General features: G+C 39.4%; 1 protein-coding gene across 6 annotated transcripts in view; it reads left to right on the top strand.

Moving 5' to 3' along the window:
- Positions 1 to 20,175, top strand: part of GRK3 (G protein-coupled receptor kinase 3) — a 182,237-nt gene that overhangs the window by 54,229 nt on the left and 107,833 nt on the right. The window contains exon 1 of one of the 6 annotated variants that reach the window (XM_056821575.1): positions 13,405 to 13,836. The exons of the other annotated variants lie outside the window; for them this stretch is intronic. The gene's annotated coding sequence lies outside the window, so the exon portion shown is untranslated. Of the gene's footprint in view, positions 1 to 13,404; positions 13,837 to 20,175 lie in introns of those variants that run through there. 6 annotated transcript variants of the gene reach the window in all.

Raw genomic sequence — 20,175 nt, 5'->3', positions numbered from 1 at the left:
TAGGCAGTGTCTGAGACCAAATTTGAACCCAGGACCTCCCATATCTAGGCCTGACTCTCAATCCACTGAGCCACCCAGCTGCCCCCTCATTTCATTTTTTTTGCATGAACTTTACATATAAATTTTACCAGAAACTACAGTTGTAGGAAATATTCCTAGTAGATGAGGATGATACAGTGGAATGAGAAATGGCTTTGGACTCATGCGGCTCCTGTTCAGCTTCTTTCTCTCTGGCTCTTCTTCTCCCTCTTGGAGCTGAAGATTCCTCATCCATACCATGAAGATAATAATACCTCTCCTGCTTCACTCCGCATGGCTGACAATAGGCTCACTTGCCTTCATGTACAGGAAAGCAACTGACAGCCTATATGGTTCTGGAAAGACCTGCCTGTCTATTTTAGAAAGAAACAGTTCAAATGCCAGGGAGTCCATTTCACTTCTTAACAGAAATCAAGGCAACCTATTCTGCATGCAGAGAGCAGAGAGAACGGGGATTTTCTTATTTTCAGGAACAGGAGGGAGAGCTTTTACGCCAGAAATACTTTCCTCTCTGACCTCTTCATTTGAGTCATTGGCTTTTCATTCCTTTCTCCCACTCTGCCATCTTCCTGCTCACCTACTGCATCATTTGCCTACCGCTTAGCCTGGAGGCAGAGAAGGCAAAGATAGAAAAAGCTGAATATACAAAAGGAAGAAATCTCCTCTTGGAATTCCGGGTTAACCGCCACTGGTGGCCTGCCTCTGACTGCTCACGGGAGAGACTTTATTAAAATACTGGTTTTCCTGTTCAGTGCTTATAGTTTGAGTTTTTCATTACTGTTTACCTTTTGTCCCAGGATCGGAAATAAAAATACATTTTGTTTAATTAAATAAGCCAGCTGACCCAAACTGTAGTGGGCTTCGTGAAATGTCAGCAAAGAACATGTCTGCATGCATGTATATGTCATCCCTCCATCCAAGGGAGGAAATTGCAAAGTTGTCCAAGACCTCTATGAAGAACCCTGCTTATGAGACTAAATAAGAGAAGACTTGAATACTGATTTAAATCTGTAAAATGTTGACTGGTTTGACAGCATGTTTTCCTTCAATCTACCCCTTGAGACAAGTAGTAGAAGTATTACTACTCCCATTTTACAGATGAGGAAACAGAGCTCTAGAGAGATACTGAATCAGGTTTGTACAGATATGAAGCAGCAAACAAAGCCAGAAGCTGAACTCAACTCTCTGCATTTATGTTGCCTTTAAGTTAGGCATCTGCTAGTTTTGCTGCTGATCAAAAATAATTAGATTTCTTGGTGTAGAGATCAGGGTTTTTTACGTGTCATAATTACTACCAACTTAGTTGGAAATATCTCTTATAGAGTGTGATGTTTCATTTCTTCCTGTGATATTTTAGTCCTGCTACTTCCAGTCAAGGTCAAAACCAGGAAATGCAGGAACATGTATGCTATTATTAAAAAAAAAGTTTAAACACACTTCCTTATATGAGGCATTAGTTTGGCTCTGTTTGGGTATTTCAGTGCTAAAAATAATTTAGTTCTTGCTTCTTGGAATGAAGGTAACTAAATTTGTCTTCCATTTGTTGAAAGGTTTGATTCAAATTCATATACCTGATCTTTTTTTTAAACCCTTACCATATGTCTTTGTATCAGTTCTAAGATAGAAGAGTTGCAAAGGATAGGGACCTGGAGTGAAATGACTTGCCCATAGTCACATAACTGGGAAGTATCCGAGGTCAGATTTGAACCCAAGTCCTCTTGACTCCAGGCCTGGTACTCTTATTTATCCACTGGGCTATCTAACTGCCTCTACATACCAGATTCTTAAGGAGATCATTTAAACAACCATATTGCCCATTCTGTAATGAGTGGAAGGATTCTTACAATCTGGCATCTGGGGCAAAAATCTCTAGCAAAGACAAGAATGTTTTCTATGTATTCTTTCACCCAAGAAAGTCCTTTGAAAAATGGAAAAATACTTTAAAAGAGGACAATCTTCAAAAGAAGATGGAGTAGCATATGTGATTATGTTACTTAAGATATGTACTTATTGCTTAAATAAGTAAGAGATTAGAAGATTTTCATGATGATTATTATTTTATACTCTGATGACTTATAAAATAAAAAGTACTAGACATTGGCCTTATCACTTCTTTCTGCTTCCATGGTGAGTATAGAACAGAGAGTGTTTAGAATCACCCAAATTTGGGGCCAAGATGATGACTTAGAGGCTGAACTCTCTCAACATTGCCCCCCAAACAACTTTAAAATAATGCCTCAAATCAAAGTTTGGAGTGGCAGAGCAACAGAAGGTCAGAGGGAAATATTTTTCCAGCCTAAGAGAACTTAGAAGATCCATAGGAGAGGTCTGTAATAGTAGGGTAAAAGCCTGCTTGGAGGGCAGGTATGCAGTAGCAGCAATAGTTGGCACAGCAGCAGCAGCAGCTTTGGGAACTCTGAGCTCAGAGATAGTAAGGGGGTCAGACAAATGGTCAGAAAGAGAAGATGAGGATGGCAGTGCTGGCAATGCGTATGACTGGTGCTGATTGGCATTTCTGTTGCCCATGCAATTCCAGGTTGGAGAGGAGTGCTGGTGATCAGTCACTTACAAGGGAGCAGAGGTTGCATGTCCAGGGCAAGAGGAACACTAATGCTTGCAGATATAGGGGAACAGGAGCTCTTTTTGAGTAAAGGCCAGAACACAAACAAGGAGAGCAGCGACTATATGTCTTCCAGGATCATACCATCTTGGAAGCACAAAAAATTTGCACCCCCCTCCCCAAACTACCTCTGAAAACAGAAGCACAAACAAATCTTAAAAGTTGGGACAGCACCTCCCCATCCTTAGAGTGAGCAGACTTTAACTTCAACTTTAACATGAAGTTTAAAGTCAAGAAATAGGCTGGAGAAAATGAGCAAACAACAACAAAAACTTGATCATAAAAATCTACCATGAGGGCAGGGAAGATCAAGATATAAACTCAGAAGAAGACAGCAGTGTGAAAAGCAGCTACAACAAAGCCATGGCATGTGGTCCCAAACCTGATAAAATGTTTTGGAAGAGTTTTAGAAGAGTTAAAGAAAGACATGTGAATGGTAGAGGCAAAATTGGGGAAAGAAGGATGCTAGAAAATTATGAAAAGGGAACGAACAGTTAGGCAAAAGAGGCACAAAAATACCGAAGAAAGTAAATCAAAAATACAGAATTGGTCTAATGGTAAAAGAGGCATACAAATTTGGTGAAGAAAAGGACTTCCCAAAACGTAGAATTGAAGAGTTACAAAAGCTCACTAAGAAAATAATTCTTTATAAATTAGAATAGAACAAGTGGAAGCTAAACTGTGAGACATCCTATGAAACAGTGAGACAAACAATCAGTCAAAAGAATGAAAAAAAAAATAGAAGAAAATGTGAACTATTTCATTAGAAAAACAATTGGCCTTAAGATTAAATTGAGGAGATATAATTTAAGAATAATTAGGCTACCTGAAAGCCATGATCAGATATCACATTTCAAGAAATGGTCAAAGAAAATTGCCCCAATATCTTAGATCCAGAGGGTAAGATAGAAATTAAAAGAATCTACCACTTACCTCCTGAAAGAGCTCCTAATATAAAAACTCCCAGGAATATTATAGCCCAATTCCAGAGCCTCCCGGTAAAAGAGAAAATATTTTGAGTGGCCAGAGAGAAGCAATTCAGATATTGTGGAGCCACAATCAGAATCACACAAGATTTAATGACTTTCATCTTAAAGGTACAGGGGATTTGCAGTATGATATTCTGGAAGGCAAAAGAGCTAGAGTTGCCACCAAGAATAACCTACCCAGCAAAACTGAGTATATTCCATCAGAGGAAAAATGAATATGCAATGAAACAGAGAACTTTTAAGCATTCTTGATGAAAAGACCAGAGCAAATTCAAACAACTCCAAGATGCCATCTCATGTTTATCAGAAATGACAAATACTAGTGGAGATGAGGGAAAGAGAGATACACTAGTAAACTCTTGGGGCATAGTGAACTGGTCCAACCATTCTTGAGAACAATTTGTAACTCTGCTCAAAGGATTAAAAGCCTATGCATACCCTTTGACCTACTAATACTACTACTAGGTCTGTATCCCAAAGAGAGCAAAGAAAAAAGAAAAGGGCCTATATGTATAAAAATATTCATAGCAGCTCTTTTTGTGATGGCAAAGAATTAGAAATTGAGGGAATGCCCATCAGTTGTGGAATGAATGGCTGAACAGATTTTGGCATATGAGTGTGATAGAGTACTATTGTGCTATGAGAAGATCACGAGGAGGTTGGCTTCAGAAAAACATGGCAAGCAACACCTATATGAATTGAGGCAAGTGAAGTGAGAAGAAGCAGATCATGGTGCACTCTAACTACTGTGTTGCAGTGATGAACAACTGTGAAAGATTTGACTACTTTGATCAATACAGTGATCCATGAAAGTTCTGAAGGACTCATGATGTCTTCATCATGTTGCCTGCCTCCAGAGAGAGAATTGATGAACCCTGAATGCAAACTGGAGTATAATTTTCTCACTATTTTTATTTTTCATGCTTTTTTTGGGAAATGGGGCTAATATGGAAATGTATTTTGCATTATTTCTTATGTATAATTGATATCATATTTCTTTCCTTCTCAGTGGGGAAAAGGAAGGGTAAGAAGGTAGGGAGAGAATTTAGAACTTAAAATTAAAAAAGAAAAAATATTAAAAATAAGTAAATAATACATTTTTTAAATTACCCTGTTTTTAACCAGTCTATAGCTATTAACTTAACAGTTGGCACTTCTAATCTGTAGTCATGGTCCTTTACCTAAATTGATGTAATACTCATAGAATTAGACTGTATTTGCATTTACATTTTTTGCTATACTTGAAACTAAAAGATAGAAAAAGTGATGCTTAAAATTTTTTTTAATCCCTCACCTTCCATCTTAGAATCAATACTGTGTTTTGGTTCCAAGCCAGAAGAGAGCTAAGGGCTAGGCAAAGGGGGTTAAGTGAAGAGCCCAAGGTCACATAGGTAGGAAGTATCAGAGGCCAGATTTGAACCCAGGACCTCCTGTCTCTAGGCCTGGTTCTCAGTCCACCGAGCCACTCAGCTGTCCCCAAGTTATGCTTAAATTGAAGGGTGGCTCACAGATTCTCTTTAGAGACATAGATAAAAGGTACTGGAAATGATTTCATTGTGTGACCAAAGACAGCAGTAAATGATGTGTCACAGATTACTTCTTTGTCTTGAACTGCTAATGAGGAATAGAGTGAGAGATCCATTGTGCTGATTGCAGCTTACATTCTGACATCTCTTGCTGAGGAAGAAGTTGAGAAATTGAATGACGATCATAGCATGATCCTCTGAATGAGGTTCAAAGGCATCTTGATGGGTGGTGACTTGAATGTAAAGATGGGCCGAAGGCACAAGGAGGGAATGAAGGAACACAGTGCTCAGCAGGAAGAAGTAAAAGAGGCTTGTGGACTATTCAGGAGTGTACATCCATTCTGGGGGTTTTCTTCAAGAATGAAGTGAAGCTGGGAAGTCCTGAACATGGCAACCACACTGCAATTCTACATTAAATGAAGTTGACTGTTTTCACAGATGAACAACTCTCTTTTGATGTGGCAGTCACATAAAGATCACTTATCTGTGGGCAGCCGGATCATCTACAAGTGAGATCAAGGGGGAAATCAGTACCAAATTAGAACATAACATAAAGAATACGATGACTTGTTTAAATGCAGAAGCTCTTGTCCCACTTGGTTGGATGAGTTGTTGAGTCTAAAGATCAGTAAATAGTAAAATAAAAGTGTTGATTGATTACTTAAATTACAACCAACATTTGCATATGCAGTTGTATGAATCAGGCCATCATGGATCTTACACACAGAGCTCTTTATCTGAGGAAAACCTTTAAGGCCAGACTTTCTATGATATGGATCAAATATGCAAACACAACACACACACACACACACACATCCCTGCATATGCACATGTAATCTTTGGCATGTGCTAGAAACAGACAACAAACTAGGTCCAGAATTGAAATGGAAGAGAACATTTGGCTCGATCTCATCTGGGAAGATGCCCACAGGCATCCAAACTACCTACAAGCCCCAAACAACTCTGACCCTCCCCACCTCCTAGGGATGGGAAGGGGGCACCAGAGAAAACAAGACCAGCCTTCTTTTTTTGCAATAGCTTTTTCTTAGGCGGGCTATATATGGTTTTGAATTCTAGATTACTCCTGTTTAAGAATTACAGTGGCAGGTTATCCAGTAGACAATAGACAGATGTGTGGTAGGTGTAAGTTGATTCCAGCCTATTTTTCAAAATGATTTGTGTGCAAACTGACTAAAAAAGTCATTATACCAGGCATGCATGAACCAAAGAAGGAAAGGGGTTGTTCATGTAGTTAAGGATAATAGCTGGCAATATAAGTGTGGTACTGTTATTTCTGACCTAGAGGAAGGCAACCAGCATATTAGGAGCATGTCTTGTGGAAAATTTTACAGAGAAACATATATGGGGAAAACAACAGTTGTAGAAGATGAGAAGGTTTGTGACCCTTACTAGTGGAGAGAAGGTACCTACTTGGATAATAAGTGGCATTCAGTTTGCTACAGGAACTATAGTCATTGATTCACAGAATCCTAATGTTGAAAGGGATCCTGGACACCCTCTGGAGTAAAAGGTATAAAGATGAGTAAAAGGTATAAAGTATAACAACTTAGCTGAGCTGGTCATCCAGCTTTTGCTTAAAGGCTTTCCTCTAGTGAAGAAGGCATGCATTTCCATTATAGCCCATGTTGTGAAAATTCTAATGATTACTTTTTTACGTTTATATCTGCTTCTTTGCAACTTGCACTTGTTGCTTCTAATTCTGCTCTCTGAGGTCAGCAAAATAAATCTAAATGGCCCTTCATTTCCATGGTAACCCATCAGAAGCTAAAATAAAGTATCATCTTCCCTCTAATTCTTCTGTTCTTCAAGCTAAGCATACCCAATTCATTCAACTGATTGTCAGAAGGCATGAACTCAAAAACCAAATCAACAGTATCCAAGATGAAAAGGGAGACCTCACCTCTAATGAAGAGGAAATTAAGACAATCATTAAAAACTATTATGCCCAATTATATGGCAACAAATATGACAATCTAGGTGATATGGATGTATACTTACAAAAATATAAATTGCCTAGACTAACAGAGGAAGAAATAGATTACCTAAATAATCCTATAGTAGAAAAAGAAATTGAAGAAGCCATCAAAGAACTCCCTAAGAAAAAATCCCCAGGTCCAGATGGTTCCACAAATTAATTCTATCAAGCATTCAAAGAACAACTAATCCCAATATTATACAGACTATTTGACAGAATAAGCAAAGAAGGAGTTCTACCAAATTCCCTTTATGACACAAACATGGTACTGATCCCAAAACCAGGCAAGTCAAAAACAGAAAGAAAACTATAGACCAATCTCCCTAATGAACGTAGATGCAAAAATCTTAAATAGAATACTAGCAAAAACACTCCATCAAGTGATCATGAGGGTTATTCATTTTGATCAGGAGGGATTTATACCAGAAATGCAAGGATGGTTCTATATTAGAAAAACCATCCACATAATTGACCACATCAACAAGCAAACCAACAAAAACCATATGATTATCTCAATAGATGCAGAAAAAGCCTTTGACAAAATACAACACCCATTCCTATTGAAAACACTAGAAAGCATAGGAATAGAAGGGCCTTTCCTAAAAATAACAAACAGTATATATCTAAAACCATCAGCAAACATCATCTGCAATGGAAACAAACTAGAAGCCTTCCCAATTAGATCCGGAGTGAAACAAGGATGCCCATTATCACCTCTATGATTTGACATTGTACTAGAAACACTAGCAGTAGCAATCAGAGAAGAAAAAGAAATTGAAGGTATTCAAATTGGCAATAAGGAGACCAAGCTATCACTCTTTGTGGATGATATGATGGTCTATTTAAAGAATCCCAGAGAATCAATCAAAAAGCTAGTCAAAATAATCAACAACTTTAGTAAAGTTGCAGGATACAAAATAGACCTGCATAAGTCATTGGCATTTCTATATATCTCCCATATAAAACCCATTGAATTATCAAAAAACTTTTTTACTGAATTAGAAAAAACTATAACAAAGTTCATTTGGAAGAACAAAAGATCAAGGATATTCAGGGAAATCATGAAAAAAATGCAAAGGAAGGAGGACTTGCAGTCCCAGATCTCAAACAATATTATAAAGCAGTGGTCATCAAAACAATTTGGAACTGGCTAAGAGACAGAAAGGAGGATCAGTGGAATAGACTAGGGGTAAATGACCTCAGTAAGACAGTCTATGATAAGCCCAAAGATCCCAGTTTTGGGGACCAAAACCCAGTATTTGATAAAAACTGCTGGGAAAATTAGAAGACAGTATGGGAGAGATTAGGTTTGGATCAACATCTCACACCCTACACCAAGATAAACTCAGAATGGGTGAATGACCTGGAGATGAAGAAGGAAACTATAAGCAAATTAGGCGAACACAGAATAGTATACTTGTCAGATCTTTGGGAAAGGAAAGACTTTAAAACTAAGCAAGAGCTAGAAAAAATCACAAAATGTAAAATAAATAATTTTGATTACATCAAATTAAAAGGTTTTTGTACAAACAAAAATAATGCATCCAGAATTAGAAGGGAAGCAACAAATTGGGAAACAATCTTCATTACAAAAACCTCTGACAAAGGTCTAATTACTCAAATTTATAAAGAGCTAAACCAATTGTAGAAAAAATCAAGCCATTCTCCAATTAATAAATGGGCAAGGGACATGAATAGGCAATTTTCAGTTAAAGAAATCAAAACTATTAATAAGCACATGAAAAAGTGTTCTAAATCTCTTATAATCAGAGAGATGCAAATCAAAACAACTCTGAGGTATCACCTCACACTTTGCAGATTGGCTAACATGACAGCAAAGGAAAGTAATGAATGCTGGAGGGGATGTGGCAAAGTAGGGACATTAATTCATTGCTGGTGGAGTTGTGAACTGATTCAATCATTCTGGAGGGCAATTTGGAACTATGTCCAAAGGGCGCTAAAAGACTGTCTGCCCTTTGATCCAGTCATAGCACTGCTGGGTTTGTACCCCAAAGAGACAATAAGTAAAAAGACTTGTACAAGAATATTCATAGCTGCGCTCTTTGTGGTGGCAAAAAAATTGGAAAATGAGGGGATGCCCTTTAATTGGGGAATGGCTGAGCAAATTGTGGTATATGTTGGTGATGGAATACTATTGTGCTCAAAAGAATAATAAAGTGGAGGAATTCCATTGGGACTGGAACAACCTCCAGGAATTGATGCAGAGTGAGGAGCAGAACCAGGAGAACATTGTACACAGAGACTAATACACTGTGGTTCAATAGAATGTAATGGACATCTCCATTAGTGGCAATGCAGTGATCCTGAACAACTTGGAGGAATCTACAAGAAAAACCACTATCCACATTCAGAGGAAACACTGTGGGAGTAAAAACACTGAAGAAAAACAACTGCTTAAATACATGGGTTGAAGAGATATGGTTGGGGATGTAGACTCTAAATGAACAATGAAAAGTGATTATTGTAACTCCAAAAAAAAAATAAAATTAAAAAAGAATTGTAAAAAAAAGAAAAAAAAGAAGGCATGAACTCAGGTTCATTCTCATCCAGTTTGCCCTTTTCTTCAAGCTTGCTAGCTTCCTAAATACATTACTCCCTAATTGAAAACTATTCTCCCTTCAGTCCAGCTGGATTATCCCCTTATCCTGAGCACACAGCTTCTTTTCCTGAATCTGGGAGTGCTTGGTTGGCTCCTTTGCCTGCTGAATCATGCTCTTGACTCATATTGAGTTTATAGTGCACCCAGCACCCCAGATCTTTTTTCCTTTCTAAGAATGCCACTCCCTTCACTTATTTGTGAAATTTATTTTGGGGCTCAAGTGTAGAGACTTTTCATTTATCCCTATAATTTTAGACTCAGATGGACATGCTAACCTATCAAGATTGTTTGAGGTTGTGACCCTTTTCTGAGCAGTCAGGGAGAGGGAGGTAGGATTGAAGATAAAAAGGAGAAAGAAGGTCTGGGGCAGTTTCTGTGGGTGGTAGGAAGAGCACATTAAAGCAGTTTGGTAAATGCTTTGCCCAAATCCCATTCTCTTGATCTACTTGACTAGTAGCCCCTATAATACCATTATTTACATGTGGTAGCAAAAATTTTTTTTAGTTAATTTGCATTTCAATAGCAGAATGCTTGGTGATGCCATATGGTTCTGAGCTATGGAATACCACCATCTTGGAAGAGTCAAATTGCATATGGTGCATAGTAGGTGAATGTAGGCTATTCTCATTGCCAGCAACTCCTGGCATTTGACAAAGGGCATAAGAGGCATCACCATGTAGGTGGAGATTGAATATGTCAATCATACGTTGAGGCTGAAGGATGAAAAATGTACAGTGCTCTGGTCTGACTGAAAGACTTAGTGGAAGACTTCCTGTAGATCCTGCATGGGGGAATGATTGAGCCATGGGAACCAAAATCTCAAGGAATTCAAGGTGTGGAGAAGCTAGAGGGGGTGTCCCTATCAGTGAAAGACAGATGTAACAAACGAGTAAGATATCTGGTGGTTCATACTGTACCCCAACCAATCATGATGAGGGTGGAGTAGTGATTGCTTCCCAGAAGTGTTGCCACATCTACCTGCATGAAATAATTTAGCTGGCAGTGCAGAAGAAAGAGTGTTGGGTTGGGAGTTAGAGCACCTGCTTTGTTAACTACTAGCTGGGTGATCTTGGACAAGGCCTTCGATTCTTTGGGACTTTCATTTCCTCTGTGAAATGAGAGGATTGGACTACTCTATAGCTGATTCATTCCGGCTTGTAATGATTCAAATTCTTGAGAGGTGGTATATCTTATTTTAAAAATTATTTACTGACCAGTCAAGATATCCTAACGTGTTTAGATGATTCTCTTGAAAATCAAAAGACTCCTATTTCCCTGGCCCAGATACCTATATATCCATGCTGGTGAACCTATGGCATGCATGCCGGGGCGGGGGGGCTGCCCCCATCCCCCTCTCCACCATGCCTAAGGACTTTTCTCATATGACCTCCCCTCTGCCCAACAGCCCAATGGGAGTGCTTCCTCCCTTCCCTGTCTGGGATAAAGGGAAGTGGAGGGCTCATATGTGGCATGAGGGTTGCAGTTTGGGCACTCAGTCTCTAAAAGGTTCACCATCATTGCTCTAGACACTTCTTGGGAGCTCATTACTCAGCTCCTCTCTTGAACATCCTAAGATTTAATTGGTAAGTAGCTGAGTAAGAAGTGGTCCATCAAGCTCCCAACTCCTCCCCAAACCATAGGTGAAGATGGTCACATAGGCCTTTGAGACAATCCTTGTCTCACTTTTCTGTTAACCAAATTTTGTCAAAATGAAGACATTCCTAGAGATTCCCAAGGTCAAAGAAAATGTAAAAAGCAGCAGACCAATTGGAGTCTCTGACCCAGACCCTCGATACCAGAGAGTACAGGAATTCTCTAATCCATGACCCTTTGTAGAGATTAGTATGTGAAAAATATATTCCCACAATCCCACCTCTGCTTTTTGGGGAGACTGTGTCTCAAGTTGCCACAGTTAAGTACCCCGAATATGCTGATTCTACCTTACATGGAAGGCCTAACTTTAATGTCTGGGTATTTCTTAAAGTGATGTTAAAAAAAAAAAAGATGGCTAGATACCTTGAGAAGTAGCCATTAGGGGGCTCTAAATTAGTGTGGTGAAGGAAATGCTCCACAAAACTCCAAGCCCTATAGGCTAGTGTGATAAAGGTTATTCAAGATGTGTGGGCTTATACATAGACATAGTCAGGGAAGTAAATGACTCTGATAAGATTCTATGACCCCTGTCTGCTGCCTCCACCCAGACTCAGGAGAAGGCTGGAGTCATTATTGGAATGAAGAAAATAAAAGAAACACACAGTCCCAATTTTCTTGACAATGAAGCTTGGATCCTGTCTGTGTGGACCAAAACATGCATTTTATCCTGAAATATATGAGTAAATTGCTTATAGAGGGGCAGCTAGCTCCAGACTTGGAGTTAGGAGATCCTGGCTTTAACTTTGGCCAGATACTTTCTAGCTGTGTTACCTTGGGCAAGTCATTTAACTCCAGTTGCCTAGCCCATACTGCTCTTCTGACCTAGAATCGATTCTAAGGCAGAAAGTAAGGGTTTAGAATTTATCCAAGTATTTTCCCCAATCTCTTGACTTCATTTTCTAGTTGTAGGCATAATCTAAATTGTTTTCATTAGTGAGAACAATTTGCACTGTATTTTCCTGGTTGTCTTTAGAATAATAGAATCATTATTGAAGTTTTAAAATTATTTTTATTGTTTCAGTTACACGTAGCAACAATTTTTGATGACTGTTTTCTGACATCTTGGAGTTCAGATTTTTTTCCCTTCCTTCCTTTCTCCCCCTCCCCAAGGTGGTAAGTCTGATATCGGTCATCTCTGTACTTTCATGTGATACATATTTCCATATTGCTCACGCTCACCAGAAGACACATATCACACATACAATAAAAATCTCGTGGAGGGAATGGAATGGAGGATGGCATCAGAATGGAGGATCAGATTGGCTACGGAGAGCATCTTCATTCTGAGCCCCTTGTGGTTGTCTTGGAGACTTGCTTTGCTGATAATGGTTTTTAGTCCTTCATGGTTGATCGTCATATAATATTTCTGTATATGTGTTATTGTATACATTGTTCTCCTGGTTCTGTATTGAAGCTTTGATGGCTGTCTGTCATAACCTTTGACAGTGCCAAATTTTACACTGAAAACACCTGTCATTTGTCGTAGGAATAGTCATTTAGAATTTTGATGATAGGACTTGATTGATTATATCAGATATTGTCTAGTTAAGAGGAAGTGTAGTACAGAGGTCAGAGAGATGTTCATAGGGTTAGGAAGACCTCAGTTTAAGGCCCAGCTGCTGTACACTGGCTTTGTGACCTTGGGCAAGTGTTGGCAGGGCTAGTTAGCCCCAGGTCTTTAAGTTGCCACATGATACTTTTTAATGGGAGGATTGCTTCTAGGTTACTGGGCTAATAATTGTTGATTGTGTTGGTTGTAGGCAAACAGGCCATTTAGTTTGAAATTTCATCTTGTTTCACATAAAAAAAGATCTGAGGCTCATAGAATCAGACTTTTTAGTCCTCCAGCCTCCGTTCTGTTCTAATGATAGTGTCATATACCCTAGAACCAGAAGACCTTAATGATCATTGATTTCAGCCCCTCACCTTCTTGAGGAGACTGAGCCTGGGTCTGTATTGTCAAGGACCATCCCTGCGGCTCTTCAGAAACAATTCAGCCTAGAAGCTCCCCTCTGGCCCATGGCCATCCTCTGCTCCAAGGCAGCCCCTCCTCAAGGTCCTGACAAGCAGGTGTCACCTTAGTGTTTTGTCTGGAGCCCCTGGTGGATGGGACCCTGCGACCTCCCAAGGCAACCCTCTGCACTTTGAGGGACCCTGAATCCAAGAGTCTTCCCACCATCAAGCCTAGATTTGCCTCTCTTCACCTACTATCTCTTGTTCTTAGTTCTGGGGCCAAGCAGATAACACCTATACAATCTGTTTTTTACAAGAGAGCTCTTCATCTTCCAGCTGAGAGAGAAACTCCAAAAAAGCACCAAGCTGCTCCTGGGAAGGATGCTTGTAGAGAAGAGAGCTGGTGAGAGGAGAGACCTGTGCAGGACATCACTTCCAGGGTAGCTCTCCTACTGAGTAATAATTCTTGCTAACTAAGCGCGAGGCTGCTAGGAGGCTCCAGAGTGCCCAGAGTGCCAGACCTGGAGTTAGGATCCTCATCTTCTAGGGTTCAAAACTAGCCACAGATACTTCCTAGCTGTGTGACCCTGGGCAAGTCACTGAACCCTGTTTGCCTCAGTTTCCTCATCTGTCAAATGATCTAGAGAGGAAATGGCAAACCACTTCAATATCTTTGCCAAGACTTATGAAATGGGGTCACAAAGAGTCAGACATAATTGAAACAACTGAACAGGAGTAATCAGGGACTAAGCTACTGAAGAAGTATAGTGCTTATACAAATTTCCCCCAAAATTTCTTCTTTCCTTCTTATCTTGGCTACGTTGGTTTTTATTTTTACAAAAACAGTTTCTTGCAGAGGCCTCATATCTTCTTAGATAGAGAACTTTGTCAAATTTATAAGTATATGAACCATTCCCCAACTGATAAATGGTCTAAAGATAAGAACAGACAGTTTTTGGATGGAGAAATTAAAACTATATTTAAACATATGTAAAAATGCTCTATATCATTATTGATAAGAAAACTGCAAATCAAAACAACTCTCAGATATCACCTCATACCTATCAGATTGGCTAAAATGATAAAAGGACAAATATTGGAGGGGTTTCAAAAAATGGGAACACTAATACAGTGTGGGTGGAATTGTGAATTGATCCAACTGGAGAACCATTTGGAATTATGCCCAAAGAATTATAAAATAGTGTATATTTTTGACCCTGCAATGCCATTTTTAGGCTTGTTTTCCAAGGTGATTAGGGAAAAAGGAAAAGAACCTATATGTTGTAAAATATTTGTAGCAGCTCTCTTTGTGGAGGCAAAGAACTGGAAATGGAGGGGATGCCCATCAATTGGGGAATGACTAAAAAGTTGTGATGGAATACTATCGCAACATAAGAAATGATGAGCAGGTTAATTTAAAATATAAACATGGAAAGACCTACATGACATGAAGAGTGAAGTGAGCATATGAAGAGAATGTTATATACAACAGAAATATTTGAAGAATGGCTTCTGTTTGTCTTCCTCCGGAGAAAGAACTGATAAATAGAAATAAGCCAGGCATAGTGTTATATATTCATATATCTTTTTGTCAAAGGATGCCTTCTTTTGCGTGGGGAGGGAAAGGATAGAAGGCGTAACCTGGGAATTTTAATGTAACAAACAAATACGTTTTTTTTTAAGTACAATGCTTTTAGCATCTAAATGTTGGTGCCCTGATCTGAAGCCTTAGTCTCTGCTCTGTCTAGTTAGATCTCTGATCATGTGGTTTCCTAAGGGCTTCCCCCATCTTGGTTCCCTTCTTTGGGATGTTCATTAATGTCCTTTCATTGTTCAGGTTGAACAAAATAGTGCTTTTCTAGAGAAGGGCAAATGCAGAACCAATTTGCTTTTCACTCAGTGAAAATTTGCCCTCTCTTCATCCCAGCTGGCTCCAGTAAGAATGAAAGAAAAACAACTTTTGTGAAAACCTGTATAATCATTAATGAAGTCCAAAAGAGAAACATATATACATTCAAGCTCTCTTATGTATGAAGACACATATGCCTCATTTTGTCCTCTCAATTTTTCATGTCTATCCTTCATTAGTGTTTGTTTTGTTAGGACTAATTCTACCTTCAGTCTGCCCTCCCTCGAATTCTCCCTTTTCCCTTTCCTTATTTCCCTGTTGAGCAGAATGTATTTCTGTACTAAATTCCATGTGTGTATTTTCCCCTCCTTCCACCAGTTCAGCTGAGAATGAGGCTAAAGTGTGTTACAAGGGAATCACTTTAAAAGACTGATATATATTAATTTAAGGTCGCCAAGGAATCAGCTATGTAATTCCTAAATGAAAAACTCAAGTCAGCCGTCAGCCTTTTTTGGAGTTTAATTACAATAGGAGTAAGAAAGGAATTAGAGATATATATAGAGAGAGAAAGGGGAGAGAAGGGAATAGGGCTTAAATACCCCTTCTGTTTAGGCTGGGCCAAAAGGCCCAAGCCCTTAGATAGCTGGGGCAAAGAAAAGAGATCAGTCCCTTTCACTCACGTGTCCAAAATGGAGAAACAGTCTCAGAGGCCCCCACCTTCAGCTTCCTTCAGAGCAACCTTCCTCAGAGCCCAGGAACCACACGGACCAAAAAACTCAAAGAAATTCCTGTTCTATGCTTAAGCATAGGTCAAAGTCCTTTCCATTGTTCAGCAAAGGGTTTCTGTCCTAAAGTAATCTTAAGAAGGGAAGAGAAGGAACCTCCCATGCCAATGGAGTTCCCATTCCAATAGACTATCAGTAAGAAATTTTCCAAGTATGAAATATCCCAATGGTGAAATTTTCAACAATTATAAGTCTAAGGAAATTTGAGGTTTACAAGTGGCATCACTCTACCTTGCTCTTCCCTTTTTATAGGTGCCTACTCGAGTACTCTGATTTTATGAAACTCCCAAGTATATCCCTCTTCTCTTCTCTTTCCAACTCTAACCCTAAATTATTCTTTTAAAAACATTAACTCTCCTAGACCTTCTGAATAATTTGATGCTTTCTATATATCTAATTTTTCTCTGACCTCTGATAACAGAGTTCAAAGAGAATACTCAGAAGCTACAGAAAGGTTAATGAGGATGACACATGAAAAATAGTTATTGGATTTGGAATTTATAAGTCACTGGTAAATTTAGAGAAGGATTTCAGTGGGTAGTCAGAACAAAAGTTCATTTGTGAGGGATCTGGGAAAGAGTGGGTAGTGAGAAATAAGTGTAATTCATTTAGTGGGAGGAGAAAAAGAAATGGGGGTTAATCGCAAGATAGATGAAAATAGTGAGAAAAAAAGCTTCTTCATCATTGGAGAGACTTGAACATTAAGAAGTCAGAAACAAGTTAAGGAGCTAGTGAAGGAAATAGAATAGTAAGTTGGGTAGGCAGATGAAAATGAGCCACTTGTATAAAAGAGTATATTCCTGTGGTAGTGAACCTATAGCACACATGCCAGAGGGGACACTTGGAACCCTTTCTGTGGGCACTCCTGCCTTTGCCCCAGCACAGATTTTGCCAGAGTTCCTTATGGGGCCAGGCCATTCCTCTTCCCCTCTCCACACATGCCTCCAAAAGGTTCACCATCACTGGTATAGTCAATGACTATGAGGTCCTGGAACAGGTGGGACAGAATGGGATCAAGGGTTTAGGTAGTGGGATTAATTTTGGAGAGTAATAAGAATATTCTTTTCTTACCAGAGGGAAAAAAGAGAGAGATTGATAATACTGATGAACTTGAAAAATGGAAAAAGAAAAAAGAGGAAGCTTAATTTTCATTGACTTCCATTTTCTTAGTGAAGTTTAGAGATAAGTGTGCAGTCCTATACTTAGGTTTAAAAAAAAATCAAACCTCTCTAGTCCAACATGCAAATGAAGAACACTTTGATAGTTTATATGACAAGGATCTATTGGTTTTAGTGTATTAGAGGCCCAATCTAAGTTAACAATATGATAGATTAGCCAAAAACGTTAATGCCATATTAGGCCAAATTGAGAGAAGCTTTATGACTAAGACTAGGAAAGAATGATCTTTGTTCTGTTCCAATCATAGCTGGAATATTTTGTTGAGTTCCAGGCACCATATTTGTGTGAAGGAAATTTACCCTCCCCCCTTTCTGGGGTCACACAGGTGACATCATCTCCTGTTGACTACCTGCATACCTGGCATCAGCCTGAACGTGACCTGGAATGCTAGGGCAGGAGCAGAGGAGCCAGGAAGTTATATAAAGGAGTTAAGCAGGAAGTTCATGAGATCTTTGTTTCTGGCACTCTCCTTACAAACTTCGGTGCTAGGGTTTGCTGGAGGAGCCATATGGAAAAGTTAGATTAAGGCCCCTTTTCTATCTCTCTCTTATTATCTTCTATCCAAATACTTCTAATACATTTTATTAGAATCTAAGGATTGATTCCTATTTTAATCAAAACAGTTTTTTTTTTTAAACCCCTACCTTCCGTCTTGGAGTCAATACTGGGTATTGGCTCCAAGGCAGAAGAGTGGTAAGGGCTAGGCAATGGGGGTCAAGTGACTTGCCCAGGGTCACACAGCTGAGAAGTGTCTGAGGCCAGATTTGAACCTAGGACCTCCCATCTCTAGGCCTGGCTCTTACTATACTGAGCTACCCAGCTGCCCCCTAATCAAAACAGTTTTTAGAGAGGACATTAACTAATTGGAATGTATCCAAAGCAAGGGTACCAGGATAGTGAGAGGTCTGAAGACTGCCAGGACTCATGGAAGGAACTGAAGATCTTTCTTCTGGAGAAGAAAAGACTTAGAGGAACATATTGTCTTTAGGGTTTTCATGTTGAAGAGAGATTTAACTCTTATCTATTTGACTCCAGGGAGCAGAACTAGGAACGAGGGGTGGAAATTTAAAATTAAAAAAAAAAAGCAAGTTAGTATAGTCTTTACCATGAGGAAAAACTTCTTATCATGTGGAGTCGTCAGCAAGTATTAAGCACGTATCATGCATGTACCAGTCCCAGTGCTACACAGTGAGAATGTAAATACACGCAGAAAGGACAGTCCCTCCCTTCAAGGAGCTTACATTTGAATGGACTAAGACAGCATAGGAAAAGGAGTCGAAAAGTGGGAGCTGTTGGAATTCCCTCACGGGGGATGGTGGAGAAAATTTGGAAAATATGGGGCACAGCCTGGAGAAGTTCAAAGACCTGATTGGCTTGGGAGGAACCAGACAGTCAGAGGAAGAGGCCACTTTGCCTGAGAAGTTCAGGGTTAGGATGAACTTCTAGAGTGAAGAGATTTCTTGGATGTCAGAAGTAAAGACTTCCTCTGGAAGAATGGGAGGATGAGAACAAGGCATTATGGAGCACTTAGAGCTTGGTCAGACACTGAAGAGGCTGAGGTCATCCAAGAGTATCCCAGGCCATCACAGTCATCCAGTCTTTTGTCCTGCCAATGGACTTTGGTGGCTCTGGAAGAGAGAGGCCAACAGCTTTCTGCAACTCTGCCTCACACCACCCTATGATGTCATTGGTTCTCTGAAAACAAAGGATGAACCACAAGAACAGAATCTCCAGAGAGAGGAAGGAATACAACCGGGAGGGGAAGGACTGCCTGGCATAGGGAGCTGGAGGACTTGTCCTGAATGGTGGTCAGATGAGGATCTGTGTAGTGTCTTGGGGAGGGGAGACTGGTTCAGGGATGGCTTGGAGGTGCCTTCTGCCTCAGAGCTGTTGGGATCCAAAATGTAAAAGAATCCATCTAGCTCGCCATCAGCTTGATCACACACAGCAGGCCCACTTCTTAGGTCAGCACTCCCCTTGGTCTTTCTTATTGAATGATATCCTAGAATCACAGAGGTTTTAGAATCGAGGAATTTGGAAGCACCCGTGAGAGAGCCTAGTGCAGACCCCAAGTGTTACCGTAAGACATCTAATGTGAACCCATTCCAGGATCTATTCAATGTTTTTGGCAAATTAGAAACCTCAGAGAGGAGGTTTAACAATGTAATCCCATTGAATGGAAGTTTGGTAGCAGAAGGGAGATGTGGGGAATAGAGGCATGCCATTGTACCTAGAATAATAGTATTGTATGATGGGAAATGAAAGGGGGAACGTTGTGTGTATGTGTCTGATTGTTAGTGATTGAAGGGAAATTTGGATAACTAAGTGAATTGTGGGATTGCTAGTTGTTTATTTTAATCCACAGGCTTTCTGCATTGACATGTATTAAGCGAAAGGGTTCATAGATATCATATAAAAATGGTTAGGAATTGTTTTTTAAGGTTGTTGGAAGAGACTACATTAATTTGCTACATAAAGCTGCTTTCCCCCCTCTTTTTGTTTTAGAATTAAGCTTAATTACAGTGGTGCCTGGTTCAGTTAAATTGTATTAGCATTTCCATTATGCTCTGTTTGTTTAGGAATCAAGAACTCTTCCTTTAAAGTTGGCTTTAAGTAGTACTCGAGATTTTTAGATTTTTCTTTGGAAAATGATTTCAAAGACACTGTGCATTCTAAGTGAAATCAAGAGCCCTGATATTCAAAATGGTGCTTCTGGTAATTAATTCATCAAAATTATGACGTAACATCATCAAAACTAATAAGTAGACTGGAAGTTCCTTGAGGGCAGGGACTGGCTTTTGCTTCTTTTTGTATCCTCAGTGCTTTGCTTAGTGCCTGGAACATAGAAGGGGCTTAATACATTTTTATTGATTGAATAATTAGAGTAACCTTGCAATGTCATATTGATAGGACATTTTAAGATCAACAAAGTGCTTTTCTCAAAAACATCATGGGGTCAGAATTGC

The sequence above is a fragment of the Monodelphis domestica genome, chromosome 3, assembly GCF_027887165.1.
Source record: "Monodelphis domestica isolate mMonDom1 chromosome 3, mMonDom1.pri, whole genome shotgun sequence".
In the NCBI taxonomy this organism is placed as follows: domain Eukaryota; kingdom Metazoa; phylum Chordata; class Mammalia; order Didelphimorphia; family Didelphidae; genus Monodelphis; species Monodelphis domestica.
Note: the sequence above shows the minus strand (reverse complement) of the source record. Positions and strands in the feature narration are given on the sequence as shown.